The sequence below is a fragment of the Pinus tabuliformis genome, chromosome 5_1 (genome assembly GCF_031772625.1).
Source record: "Pinus tabuliformis cultivar Carrire ecotype Pingquan chromosome 5_1, CPIR1, whole genome shotgun sequence".
NCBI lineage: Eukaryota > Viridiplantae > Streptophyta > Pinopsida > Pinales > Pinaceae > Pinus > Pinus tabuliformis.
In genome coordinates this window covers 844668511-844684206 of record NC_142305.1, presented here as the reverse complement: position 1 = coordinate 844684206, position 15696 = coordinate 844668511, and positions in this window count along the sequence as shown.

Below are 15696 nucleotides of genomic sequence, written 5' to 3'. Positions count from 1 at the left end.
GAGGAGAAAAGCATAAAGAGAAATAGGGAAGGGGCCACCACTTCAACAAGAGCAACTTCACAAGCTTATGCAGAAACAAGCCAAGCTAAAAGACAGAGAGTGAATCCTGTCTCTAAACAGGAATACACAGAGGAAACAACAGAGGTCACTAGTGCAGAAGGAAATAGGAGCAGACCTGCTACTCCATCTAGAGGCATGCCAGAGCCTTCCACATCAGAAACTCAGATGTTGGAAAGACAACAAAGTATTGAGGTATCTTCCTTAGGATGCGAATAGATAAAGATCAAGATATAAAGGAAAGATACAAAGAGATAAAGGCTAGGAACGAGAGGCTTAAAGGCCAAACATAAGCACAATATCTAAAGATGACTCCCACTAATCAAAAAAGGCTAATGTTAGCCTTTGATGTCAAATAGGGGAAAATGTAGATGACTTTCATCAAGTCCACCACTCAGCAGCCAAGGACAACATCATATTTTAAGAAGGTGGACTTTGAAGTACTAGCAAGTGATATTCATCCCATTGACCAGATCGAACTACACAAGAAAATAGGGGAGATGATATACTCCATATTAATAGGGAAGGCCATTGCTGCCCACCAATTACAAAACTCCCTGAACAATATATCAGCCCAATTTCCGTTGGAGAAAGCCTCCTCATAGGCTAAAGATAATAGAATCAAGTCCTTAGAGGACTTAGTGATTGAATTGGGACACGATCCCAAAGATGTAAAAGTTGCAGAGCCGCTGATTAAGAAGAAAAATGATGGCACTGATGCACTCAAGAAGTAGCTAAAGATACCCCAGCTGCATCACCCACAGACACAGGAAGTCCTAGAATCCCAACAAGGCCATGAGGAGCTCATGGACTTGGTCCTGAAACTAAAGATCAACTCAAGGATACAGAGAAGGAGTTGGACACTTTAATTCAGTCGAAGCAAAATGACTTGGCCATAACTTCTAGAACTGTCATCCCCATAGTATCTACAACAGTTCCTTCCACACTAGCAGCATCACTGGCACCCACTGCTCCACCTGCCACAACATTGCTAGTAAATGCAGAATCTACTATAGCAATAGGTACATCAACAGATAATGCAGTAGAATTTTTGAAAGCCATGGAAGATATGTCTATCCAGGCTACAGAGCTAAAGAGATTAAAGGAGAAAGTGGCAAATCTAGAAACAAACTACAAACTTGCCCAAATCCAGCAGAAAGAAGAAACACAGAAGGCCCAAAGAATGGGTGAAAGAATCAAAATCCTAGAGAAGGATTTAACATTACAGAAACCTCTAGGGAAAACCAAAGAAATTCTTTGGGCCAATATCATTGACTCTGTCAATGATATTTGGCCATCAATTCAGGTTATATTTGAGCAGACAGAATTAGTGAATATAGCCACTGAAGCTATCCAAAAAGTGAAGGAAGAATTGGGAGATAAACCAGAGGATGCAAATCAACTCATCCACTTCCTAAACAGCAAGAACCGATATGAGCTCCAAGATCTTAACATAGAAGATACGACTGAAGCCATTCTGGAGATTAGAAAGATTCTTTCTAAAAGAAGCCTCATGCATAACTTAGAAGAGAAGTGCCATAACATGCAGGTAGCCATTGACAGGTTCATGGCTAAGTTTCAGATTTTAAGGGACAAAGAGCTTCCCAGTCCTATGGTCATCAATGATAAACTCATGACCCAATTGGACTATAGTGATAGACTCAGCAAATTGGCCAAGGAACAAGCCAACTCTTTGGCCATTAAAGCTTTGCCAACAGGCAAAGTATTATATGATACATTTGAGAACTTTTTTTTCATAGAGCATGAAGTGAAGCATTTGTTTACCAAACCAAATTTTGCAAAATACACAGAGGCAGATGAAATCTACAGAAGGATGGTAAAAATAAAGTTACCTGATGTAGAATGGTGGGAAAAAATGACAGATTTACTATGATCAATTTACATAATAAAGTTACTGCATAGTAAATTTGAAGGCAGCCAGTGAAACAAGTAAAAGAAGAACAGCAAGGTCAAAGAGTATCAGTTCAAAGATGAAAGAAAAGAAGATTCTAGCACAGAAGTGCTACAAATATCAGCCAGCTTAAAGGGCTCCAACTTAACTAAAAAAAAAAGCCAACAACACCACAATAGAAGGGATAGCATGAAGTAGTTTAACATCTGTCTCTATCTTCATGCAAGAAGATATTCTTATTCTATAGATTAAGTCTCAAGTTGTTTTGAGATATTTTGTAAATATTTTTGTATAAATACTTCACATTTTGAAGTATGTAAGGGTAGATTCCAAGACATTTCTATAGACTTTTTCTCTCAAATCGAAATTCTATTGTATCAATGACTGGATTGGCTTGTTGGATCAAGGAATAAAGATCAGATATTTTACAGGATTCTTGTGTAAAGCGAAATACAAATAAGTATTCTCCCATGTTCAATGTTGTTTTTCCTTATGTTTTTTCCATAATATTTCGTGTAAATTTCTAAAATATAAATGTATAACAAGGAAAGATATTTCAGAAATTACTTGAATGCACTCTGTCTTGACTATTTTACATTCTTAATATTTTCTCTAAACTATCTTATCTAGGGAATTCTTAATTTCTCCTTAGCTTCTGTAGTTTCTCCTCTGATCTATAGCAAAGGATTCTTAATTTCCATTTGTTCATGATCATCCTCTGTTCTTCGTTCTGATCTTGTTCCAAGGATTCTTAAGTGCCCTTTCACCCTGGTTAGAATTACTTCACTCATTAGGCATAAAGATTTACATGTTGCTTTGCTACCCTGCCCTGTAAACATTCCCTTTAATGATCTGATCCAATTATGCTATCCATTTGTTGACGACATAGCCCAATGGCTTGAAGACCTAGCTCTATCCATCTACTCCAAGAATTCCACCACCCAACCATAGAATCAAAACCAAAACCCCATGAACACTAATAACTATCCTAAAATCCCATAAAAACAAAGCTAAATTATAAAGAGAGAGCCCTCTCTGGACTTAGGTTGGCTAGAGCCTAAGCCTAAAATATCTGTTTGTGGTTACCTTGGTCTTTTCCTTCTTCTGATAACTTCTAGGGAAAATTACTGAGTGATAACATAGTGGCGACCATACTGGGGAATCAAATCCTCAGTCTTAATAAACCTTTGAGAAAATTTCAAATCTTTATTTCAAGCCTCTTGAAGGGTTTATTAGAAGTTGTTTACAAAATTTGACAAAAAGAAAGTAATTAGAAAAGCTTGAAATTTTGGCTTCAAGGAGAACTCACTATACTAGGGCTAATCCAGATCCAAACCCTATCCCACTAGTGGATAATCTCAGCCTGACTTCGAGAAGACCAAAAAGACAAGAAATTTCAGTCAGTCCAATACCTTCAATCAAAGTAGATTCATGCCCTGATCAATGGTTGTTTCTAAAAGACCTTCCCTTTGATCTGTCATTTTACCTTTCCATATTTAGAACTAGGTCTGTAAGTGCACTTGATGACATAGTTCTAGAACCAGAGTTTATTGCAGACCTCAAAGTCGAAAAGGCAAACCAACCAATTGATGAGTATATTCTAAATTCCCCTTAATCATCCCTTACTACTGCTAAGATCCCTGAGCTTTCTAAACCAGTGTCCACTACCCTTAGTTCGCCATTATTCCCTTCAACCTCTGAAGTTCATTTCCCACCTCCTTTTATACCTTCACTTCCCTACCAGCCTACCATTACCCATCAATCACCTATTACTCCCAGTTCTCCATCAACTATTGTATCATCTCCAAGTATCTCAACTCCACGTCTTAGCCCTGCCCAACTTAGAGCCATTGCAAATATATATGCTCCTCTTGTGTTACTTGCCCCACTTGGTGCCATGCCACAAGACTACCAAAACAAAATTGTCCAATTTGATGGCATAGGACCTTATATAGCACAACATCATGTAAACAAAATGACAGATTACTTTGAATTGCATGAAATTGATATTGGAGATGTTCAAATGAGACATTTTTCTCAGACTCTAGCTGGTGATGTTAGGAAATGGTTTAGAGCTTTACCTGCTAATAGCATAGATAGTCTAGATATATTTTATCAGCAATTTTTAAATAGGTGGGAAAAGAAAAAGAACCCTTTGCAGATCCTTTCAGAGTACGAAAATATTAAAAGAGGACCAAATGAAACAGTCTAGGATTATTGCACCAGATTTAACAATATATACAATGCAATACCAGTCAATCTTAGACCCCCACCTGACTTAGCACTGATAAAATTTCTTGATGGGTTTGATACTGATATGGAATTCCAACTCAGAGAGAGAAATCCTCCAACTTTATAAGACATGCAGAGTGTAGCAGTTAGTGTAGAAGCCAATTTTCTAGCAAAATGAGTTAGGGTTAGGAATGAAAGGAGAGAATATGCAAAAGATGAAACCTCATCCTTTGACCTTAAAATAGATGTCCTAACCAAAGGTATGGAAAAACTGATGGATAGGATAGAGAACATTGAGAGGAAGCCTCAATGGGATAATCAATAGGCACCTCCAATGAGATACCCAAACTTTATAAAGAATCATAATCAAAATACTGGAAAGAATGGACTTGACCAAAATATTAGGCCTCCCTTTCAAGAAAACTATGTTGAAACATCCCATTCAGATGACCCTGAACAAGACACACACATTAACTTGATGGGATTAGATGATGAGGAAACTGTCTTCTTGACCCAAGATGAGCAGGAGTTGCATATGCTGCAGCAATTGCAGACCCAATCTGGAGAATCATTTGATTATAAACAAGGATATGATTCTGCCATATTTGAAGTACACAAACAATACAACTTAAGGAGTAAAAAGAATTCTGATACTCCTGACCAGACCAAGAAAACCATGCCAAATCAACCCAAGAAAATCAAAACAACTCCAGTTACTAAAACTCTCCAAATCCTTCCTAGACCAAATCAGAACCCTCCTGGCCCTACCATTGTAGATATAACCCATGACCAACCCCCTAATGATCAACCATCCACTTCAATCCTCTCCAAGGAGACAGTGGAAAAACTTCCAAGCACCATACTAGAAAATCCACACAAAAAGACCCCAAATACAGAAAAAGAAGAGAAACCTATCCAAACTCTTGCTATGAAAATTCCAAGCACTCAAACGCGAAAAGCCCCTTTTCCTTTCAATTTGGGAGCAGAGGTAGCTAAACTAAAAATTTCAGTTCCCTTAATAGAGCTAATTAAAAGTGAAACCTATAAGTCTCAAATAAACCAAACCTTAAACATTGTTGGGAATGAAGATTCTGTCAACTTGTTTGATGATTAGCTTGAGCTTATATTTGGTCCTGATGTTAATGGAAAGCCACTAGAAGGAGGGATACCACCCTTTTATATTAGCCTTAGCATTCATGATAAAATCTTACACAATGCAATGTTAGATTCTAGGGCCTCACACAATTTAATGCCCAAATCAGTTATGGAAAAATTAAACTTAGACATAACAAGACCTTACAAGGACTTATTTTCATTTGACTCAAGTCAAGTAAGGTGTCAAGGGTTAATCAAAGACCTGTGTGTTACCTTAGTACAATATCCTGCTAAAAGCATCCTCATGGATATAGTAGTCGCTGACATCCCACCTAAATACGACATGGTATTGTCTAGATTATGGGGGGGCTAAACTCCAAGGATCTTTACAACTTGACATGTCATATGCCAAAATCTCTATTTTTGGAGAACATAAGAAGCTGTACAGAGAAACCCTAATGAAATATGTGGTGAGTAGCTAGGATAAGCCTCAAAAATTTCCTATCTACTCCATCCATTGGGACATTGATTCTTTTATTTTGTATAATGCTGAACAAACACAACAAACTACTTCAAACAATATTATTTCAAAACCAAAAGAAATTGTAGTTACAGCTAAAAATGAAACTATCCAAACTCAAGAGATTTCCAATAAACAAGATAATCAAAATGCAACAGACAATGAAAATTTTGTTCTCCCTGATAGTGAAAATTATGAACATGAGATATTATGAACCTTGAATTTGATGGGTCAGTGAATAAATTAGGAGTAGGAGCAGGAGTGTGGATATACAATTTGGAGAATGATCACTCAGAAGGCCATGCTTACAGATTGATTTTTAAAAGCACTAACAACATGGTTGAGTATAAAGCCCTTATTTTAGGTCTCAAACTAGTTAGGAATTTAGGAGCCAAAAGAGTTTCTGTCTTGGGAGACTCTAAGTTAGTTATAAAACAAATCAATGCTATATATATGACCAAAGATCCTAGATTAAGTTTTTATAGAGGGACAATTGTAGAAATAATGAATACTTTCCTAGAAACTAAGCTTGTAGTCATTCCAAGGAAACATAATATGCAGGCTCATAGTTTAGCAATGTTCGCCAGCACTTGTAAGTTACCTTTTCAACCTAACCATCAGTACACTGTTGAGGTCAGGCACAAACCTGCTATCCCAGATAACTTGAAAAACTGGCAAGTATTTGCTAATGAAAAATAGATAAACAATTTTTTAACTTTAGAAGAAGAATTTGTAAATAGTAATATAGATACTGACATAACATTAGATCTTGATTTTAAAGATGAAATAGAAGATGAAAAGATAGATAGATTTCACCCCACTAAATTTGCAAAATCAGATGTAGAAAACCTAAAGCAAGTTGAGGTTGATGAAAAAATTGATGAGGACTCTGAAGTCATTAATCTCAAAGACAACATTTTACCCAAAGGATTAACCCCTTTGGAAGAGTTGTTTGACTCAAATGATGTCCCTAGAAAACCAAATATGGAACCCTTAAAATATGATATTGAGGAATGTAATATAGGCACTAAGGAAAATCCAAAATTAATCAAATTTTTGAAGTCATTACCTCCTGTGGGGTGTGGAGCCTGATTATCTTCTAAATTCAAAAGGTTTCAGCTGGATGTATACCCTAGGAAGATTGTACACCCCTCCATGTGGGGGGGTGACTTGTCCCCCTCGCGGGGGTTTTGGGGGGTCCAGGGGCTAGTGGTCCCCCAGCATGGGTTCGGGGGTAGAGCCCCCAAAGCTAAAAATAGATGTAAAATTGCCTTGTAAAAGTATAGTAATTTTTAGTCAATCTGGGCCATTCATTAGGCAGATGATCTGACGGTAGAAGTTATGTTTAGTTTAGGGTTTTTTTCCCTAGAAGGAAACCCCTCGATATATATGAGGGAATTGTATTTCGTCTATGTATATCTGTATTCTGAGTGAGGAAGAGAGAGGAGATTGAGAGCGAAGAGGGAGTTACAACGGATCTGCTGTAGGTTGTATCTCTTCAGTTTGCTGGATAATATAAAAAAGAAGGACTGGCTATTTCTCCGTGGACATAGCCAAACTGGGTGAACCACGTATATCTGTGTCTCTCTTATTTTATGCGTTTTCTATGTTTATATTTCTGCAATATATGTGTTCCATTACTCCATAATGTATAATTTTCTAACAACTGGTATCAGAGCTGAAGGTCTATTTGGATGATAAACTCGCAGGAGAGAAGGGTTCCTAGTTCGAGTGGGGGCAATGGCGGAAGATGGTAGGTTTAGGGTCGAAAAATTCAACGGCCAAAACTACCAGCTGTGGAAGATGCAATTGGAAGATTATCTGTATCAGAGAGATCTGTACCTACCATTGAGCAGAAAGAAAAAGAAGTCAACGAGTATGACAGACACAGAATGGAATATTCTCGACAGAAAGGCACTTGGAACAATATGGCTGTGCCTAGTAGCATCGGTAGCTTTTAATATTTCAAAGGAAATGACAACAGAGGGTTTGATGTCGACATTGGTGAAACTATATGAAAAACCCTCAGCCTCAAATAAGGTATTTCTTATGAAGTGTTTATTTAATATGAAGATGTCAGAAGGTGGATCTATTGCAGACCATTTAAATGATTTTAATACAGTTACAAGTTAGTTAAGTTCTGTAGGGGTAACTTTTGATGATGAAGTTAGCGTTCTGTTATTTCTATGCTCATTGCTAGAAATTTGGAATGGTTTAGTTATGGCCATTAGTAACTCTATCTTTGGATCTAGTACTTTAGAGTTTGATGATTTTTTCGGTGCAATCCTTAGCGAGGAAATGCGACAGAAAAGCTCGGATGAGACATCAGGTAATGCTTTGACTGCAGAGACTAGGGGAAGAAAAATGGAAAGAGGAAAGAGCCATGGATATCGCAGTACGTAAAGAAAAGGTAGATCTAAGTCCAGATCGAGGATAGTGTGCTGGAAATGCAGGAAGAAAGGATACCTGAAGAAAGACTGCAAGTCTCGGAAGGGAAAAGAAGGAGACACACAGTAAGAAGCTAATCATGAAGCGAATGTAATAGGTGATGTGTTGCAAGATGCTTTGATCCTTTCATTAGAAAATATTATTGATGCCTAGGTGGTAGATTCAGGGGCCTCATTCCATGCCACACCTGATAGGAAACATTTTTATGATTATGTTCAAGGATATTTTAGACAGGTTTGATTGGGTGATGATAAACCCTATAAAATCATTGGAATGGGTACAATTTTCATAAAATAGCAAAATCGAAATCAGTGGCTATTGAAGGAGGTAAGGCATATTCTAGATCTGAAGAAAAATCTGATTTCAACAGGGCAGTTGGGAGGTGAAGGTTGCGTAACTACTTTCACAGATAAAACCTGGAAGGTCACTAAAGGATCCCTGGTAATAACGAAAGGAGGAAAGGTTGGTACATTGTATTTATGTAATGGTATTTCTAATTATGTTAATGCTTTAACCTCTACAGGAGAAGATATAGCATTGTGGAATCATAGGCTCGGGAACATGAGTGAGAAGGGGATGCAGATTCTTCACTCAAGAAGTTTGTTGCCAGGTTTGAAGCATGTTGATTTAAAATTCTGAGAGAATTGTGTTTATGGAAAATAGAAGAGAGTCAGATTCCTTAGAGTTGGGAAAGAAAAGAAGAGTGAAAAATTAGAGCTTGTGCATAAAGATGTATGGGGACCTGTTCAGGTATCATCTCTTGGTGGCTCTCATTATTATGTTACATTTATTGATGATGCAACCAGGAAAACTTGGATTTATTGTATTCGAAATAAATCTGATGTATTTGATACTTTCAAGAAATGGAAAGCTTTGGTTGAAAATGAGATAGGAAAAAGGTTGAAGTGTCTCAGATCAGACAATGGAGGTGAATATTACATCAAAGAGTTTGATAGGTACTATTTTGAGAATGGAATTTGAAGAGAGAAGACAGTTCCAGGAACACCACAAGAAAATGGTGTGTCAGAAAGGATGAATAGGACAATCATGGAGCATGCAAGGTGCATGAGATTGCATGCAGGATTGCCTTTACAATTTTGGGCGGATGTTGTAGACACTGTTGTTTATCTAATAAATAGAGGGCCTTCAAGTTCCTTGGATGGTGGTATTCCAGAGGAGGCATGGACAGGTAAAAAGGTAAACTACTCTTTTTTAAATATTTTTGGTTGTGAAGCCTTCGTCCACATTAATAAAGAAGCTAGAACAAAGCTTGAGGCAAAATCAAAGAAATGTACCTTTATTGGATATGGTGTTAATGATTTTGGTTATCGTTTTTATGATTATGAAAAACACAAAATCATTAGGAGCAGAGATGTCATATTCAATGAAAAGGTTTTGTATAAGGATCAGATGCAGGAAAAGAAACAGGAAAAAGAAAATAGAGAATACTTAGTGTTTGACGAGATCACAGAAAAAGTGATGGTGCCTGAAAATCAAAATGATCAACAGCCATGACAACAAACACAACAGCAACAAGCACTTCAAACACCTAAAAGTGGTGTTAGAAGATCTACCAGGATGAGTAGATCCCTTGAACGATACCCTCCTTCATTATATTATGTATTGTTGACTAATTCTGGTGAACCAGAATGTTATGAAGAAGCAGTGCAGGTAGAAACCAGGAAGAAGTGGGAGCAAGTCATGAAAGAAGAGATGGATTCCTTAGCACATAACCAGACTTAGGACTTAGTCAAGTTGCCTGCAGGTAAAACAACATTGCAGAATAAATGGGTTTACAAGTTGAAGGAAGAAGATGGAGGTAGAAAAAGGTATAAAGCTAGACTTGTGGTGAAAGGGTTTGCACAAAAAAAGGGTATAAACTTTGATGAGATATTTTCTCCTACTGTGAAAATGACTTCAATCAAAACTATTCTAAGTCTAGTAGTAGCTGAAGATTTGCATCTTGAGCAGTTAGATGTAAAGACAACCTTTCTCCATGGGGATTTGGAGGAAGAGATATATATGCAGCAACCACAAGGATATGAGGTAAAAGGGAAGGAGAAACTAGTGTGCAGGTTGAAGAAGAGCTTGTATGGCTTAAAACAAGCTCCAAGGCAGTGGTATCTAAAATTTGACAGGTTTATGTCTGAACAAGGTTATACTAGGTGTCACTCTGATCATTGTGTTTATCTCAAAAGGCAAAATGGTGGCATCTATATCATATTGTTATTGTATGTAGATGACATGCTTGTTGCAGGTTCTAACATGCAGGAAATAAATGTGCTCAAAAGCAAATTGGAAAACTCATTTGCAATGAAGGATTTGGGTATTACAAAACAAATCCTTGGTATGAGAATAACTAGAGACAAGAAGAATCACAAATTAACATTGTCTCAAAGTGAGTACATAGAAAAGGTGTTGAAAAGGTTTAATATGTAGAATGCAAAACCAGTTAGTATACCTTTGGTTATCCATTTCAAATTAAGAAAGGAGATGTGCCCAAAGACCCAAGAAAACATGGATTATCTGTCTAAAGTTCCATATGCATCAGCAGTTGGAAGCTTAATGTATGCAATGGTCTGCACAAGGCCTGATATTGCACATGCAGTGGGAGTTGTAAGCAGGTACATGAACAATCCAGGAAAAGAACATTGGATGGCAGTGAAGTGGATCCTTAGGTATTTGAGAGGTACCACAAATCAAGCATTATGTTTTGGTGGCTCAAAGATTTCTCTACAGGGATATGTTGATGCAGATATGGCAGGTGACAGAGATAACAGGAGGAGCACAATAGGGTATGTGTTTACTGTAGGTGGAACAGTTGTCAGTTGGGTCTCAAAATTGCAAAGTGTTGTTGCACTCTCAACAACAGAAGCAGAGTATGTTGCTACTACAGAGGCTAGTAAAGAAATGATTTGGTTACAAAGATTTCTGGATGAATTGGGTAAGAAGCAAGAGTTGGGTAGGTTATACAGTGACAGCCAGAGTGCCATACATCTTGTAAAGAACTTTTCATTTCATTCCAAGACTAAGCATATATAGCTCAAGTACCATTTCATACAGTCAACATTGGAAGATGGAAATTTGAAGCTGGAAAAGATACACACTAGCCAGAATCTTGCAGATATGTTAACAAAAGTTGTAACCAGGGAGAAATTGAGAATCTGATCAGTTTCAATTAGTCTTCAAGTATGATGAACAATATGAGAAATAACTAGGTCCAAAGAGGAGTCATTTTCTAGCAAATGAAGCAGCGGTGGAGTTGCTATAATCAGTCTCCAAGTGGGAGATTGTTGGGTGTGGAGCCTGATTATCTTCTGTATTCAAAAGGTTTCAGCTAGATGTATATCCCAGGAAGATTGTACACCCCTCCATGCGAGGGGGTGTGGGTGGGACTTGTCCCCCCCACGGAGGTTCAGGGGGGGACATCCCCCTCGGCTGGGGGGTCTGGGGGCCAGCAGTCCCCCGGTGGGCATTCAGGGGTAGCACCCCTGAAGCTAAAAACAGATGTAAAATTGCCTTGTAAAAGTATAGTAATTTCTAGTCAATCTAGGTTGTTCATTAGATGGATGATCTGACAGTAGAAATTATGTTTAGTTTAGTTTTTTTTCCCCTAGAAGACAACCCCTCACTATATATGAGGGAATTGAATTGCATCTATGTATATCTGTATTCTGAGTGAGGAAGAGAGAGAAGATTGGGAGCAAAGAGGGAGTTGCAGTGGATCTACTATAGGTTGTATCTCTTCAGTTTGCTGGATAATATAAAAAATAAGGACTGGTTGTTTCTCCGTGGACGTAGCCCAAACTAGGTGAACCATGTATATCTGTGTCTCTCTTATTTTATGTGTTTTTTGTGTTTATATTTCTGCAATATATGTGTTCCATTGCTCCATAATATATAATTTTCTAACACCTCCCATTGAAAAAGTGAAATACCTTGAACTATTAAAGGAATTCTAAGATGTTTTTGCTTGGAGTTATGAGGACCTCAAGTCCTATGACACCAGCATCATACAACACACCATCCTTATAAAAGAAAACTAGAAACCTTTCAGACAAAAGCTTAGGAGGATTAATCCCATCCTATTGCCTTCTATTGAAAAAGAAATCTGAAGGATGTACAAGGCCAAGATAATAGCACCAATAGATTCTCTGATCAGGTTTCAAATTTGGTGCCAATAAGGAAGAAAACTGGTGAGATTAGACTTTGTGTTGATCTTAGGAACATTAATAAATTTTCACTCAAAGACAATTACCCTCTCCCTAAAATGGATCATATATTATAAAGGGTAGTTGGGTCAACCAGAATCTCATTATTGGATGGGTTTTCCGGTTATAATCAGATTTTAGTTCACCCAGATGACCAGGCCAAAACTACATTTACTACTCCTTTGGGCACATTCATGTATGTGAAGATGCCTTTTGGATTGATGAATGCAGGGGACACTTTCCAAAGAGCCATGGATATAGATTTTGCCAGGGAAATTCATGACTTCCTAGTAATATATTTAGATGACATCACTGTATTCTCAAAATCTGATAATCAGCCCTTAGATCATCTAAGGCAGGTTTTCATCAAATGCAGGAAGTATGGAATTTCTTTAAATCCAAAGAAATCCTTGTTTGGGTTAGAAGAGGGAAAGTTATTAGGCCATATAATCTCAAAATATGGTATCTGAATAAATCCTGCAAGAATAGAAGCCATCTTACAGATAAAACATCTTAGAAGCATTAGGGAGTTACAAGCCTTTTATGGAAAATTTACTTTCTCAGGAGATTTATCTCTAACCTAGCTGAATTAATCAGATCATTAAACAATGTTGAAAAAAGATTTGACCATAAAATGGACTGTTGAGGCTAAGAAATCCTTTGAAGACATCAATCTAGCCTTAACTAAAACATTAGTTTTGATCAGTCCAAAATTTGACGGAGACTTAATTTTATTTTCCTTTGCTTCAGAACATGCAATTGCTACAGTTTTATTGCAGAAAAATGATCAGGGTAATGAACAACCTATTGCCTTTTTTAGCAAAGCCCTGAGGGATTCCCCCTTAAAATATAACATAATGGAAAAGTATCAAAGATTTCAGAGTTTACATTTTATATTCTCATATAATAGCCTATGTCCCTAATTCAGTAGTCAAGGATATCCTAACTCAGGGTGGTCCAGATGGAAAGAGAGGGAAATGGATCACTACTATATTAGAATATGACCTATAAATCAAACCAACAAAGTTAATCAAAGGCCAAGGTTTATCCAAGCTCATGGCTAAATCGAACTGTCAGGCCTTAGATATAAATTTTATTGCAGAAATGGATAATGGAGAGGAGATGACGACTCCACCAATCAGTCAGGCCTTTATTGAATCACCATGGTATGCTAACATCATATATGTTTTACTAAATCTACAAGCTCCTCTTGAATTATCCAGGACCAAAAGAAGGTTTCTAAAATGAAATCCTTAAAATTTTGTATAGTAGATAACGCTTTGTTTTGGAGGAATTATGAGGGTATTCTTCTCAACTGTTTATTAAAATACGACTTTGACAAAGTGTTACAAGAGTTTCATGCAGGTGACTGTGGAGGACATCTTTACTGGAAAACCACTGCTGACAAAATTCTTGGAGCCGGTTTCTATCGGCCTACTTTGTTTTCTGATGTAAAGAAATATGTAACCTCCTATCATAAATGTCAAATTTTTGAAGGAAAGAAAAAACTTTTAACCCTGCCCCTAAAACCAATCTCTGTTGAAGCACCTTTTCAACAATGGGGTCTTGACTTCATTGGTGAAATCCACCCACCTTCCTTTGCCCAACACAAATGGATCCTCACTACTACAGATTATTTTACGAAATGGATAGAATCCATACCATCAAGGTAAGCCATTGACACTATTATAATAACCTTCCTTGAGACCAACATCCTATCTAGATTTGGGGGCCCAAACAAAATCATCATTGATAATGTAGTAGCTTTCAAATCTAGAAAAATGATGGATTTCTATAGTAAGTATCATATAACTCTGGGCCATTCCACAACTTATTACCCCAAAGGAAATGGACTAGCAGAATCCTCAAACAAAAGTCTGGTAAATATCATCAAAAAATTGTTAGAGGATAACAAGAAAACATGGAACAAAAAGCTAGTAAATGCCTTGTGGGTAGACAGGCTAACCACAAAGAAATCAATTGGTACTTCTCCCTATCAATTGGTTTATGGAATGGAAGCTGTTTTCCCATCTTCCTTGGTAACACCAGTAATGAAGCTGCTCCAAGAATTGCAGGTTGAACCAAATGACATCCAAAGAAGAAGCAATCGAACAATTCACTTGCAACAAACAAGGAAAGAAGTGTACATCATATCTCAGGTTGTGCAGGAAAGAATCAAGAATACTTTTGATAGAAGGACCAAGGCTGAAGATGTTTACCTAGGAGACAAAGTTTTAAAATGGGATTCAAGGAGAGAAGATAAAGGTAAACATGGGAAATTTGATTTCCTATGGAAAGGCCCATATATCATTTATGCTTTCAGAGGTAATAATGCTTTCTTCCTCAGAGAAATGGATGGCACAAAAGCAGAAGTAGGACCAGTGAATGGTCGAATGCTCAAACACTATATTGAACCTAGTTACTGATTTCACTAATTATTTTTACATACTTTACTTTCAATAGCCTAGAGTTGATTGGATGGTGATTTTTGAAGTTGAAGCCCAGAGAGAAGGCCATAAGATTTAAAAGTTTTACTGTCATAAATAGAAATAATGCAGAAGCATAAAAGGGAAAGCTGCAGGGTAATATCACAACAATTTAGAAGGCCATTGATCTACAAAGTTCTTGACATTTCACTAGGAAATTCCATCCCCATGTGGAGCCACTATTAGGTTCCTATACCAATAGGAGTCATAATTTTTGAATGACTGATATTAAAACTTGTAATATGTACATACCTTTGCTTTCTGCAAATGTTTTCCATATTGATAAATTAAAAAAATGCAAAGTTGTCCTAAAAGAATAATCAAAGGACAAAAAGAATAAAGAGGTCAAAAAAGATGAAAAATATGAACCCCAAGAAAAGGAAAAAGACCATGAAAGTGAGCAAGCCAAAATGCCACTACTATTTAATTTTTGTGCAGAATAAATGATTGTGTGCAACTTGTAAACCTTGCCGCAATCCATGATGGTAAAAATGTTTAAACTTGAATATTTCATGTCTATAGATAGAGAATAAAAATCTGGCCAAAGAATGTAAACTTGGCAAATAAGTAAATAGGTAGAGTAAATAAAAGGAGCTCAACTGTTTAATATGATCCCTTGGATGTAAGAAGGTCAGATTTAGTTAGTTTACTATTGTAAAGAGAAAGAAAAATGTTTGATAAGGGTTTGCTAGCTCAAATGCACCCTAATAAAAAGAAGTAAAAATGGTACGATGA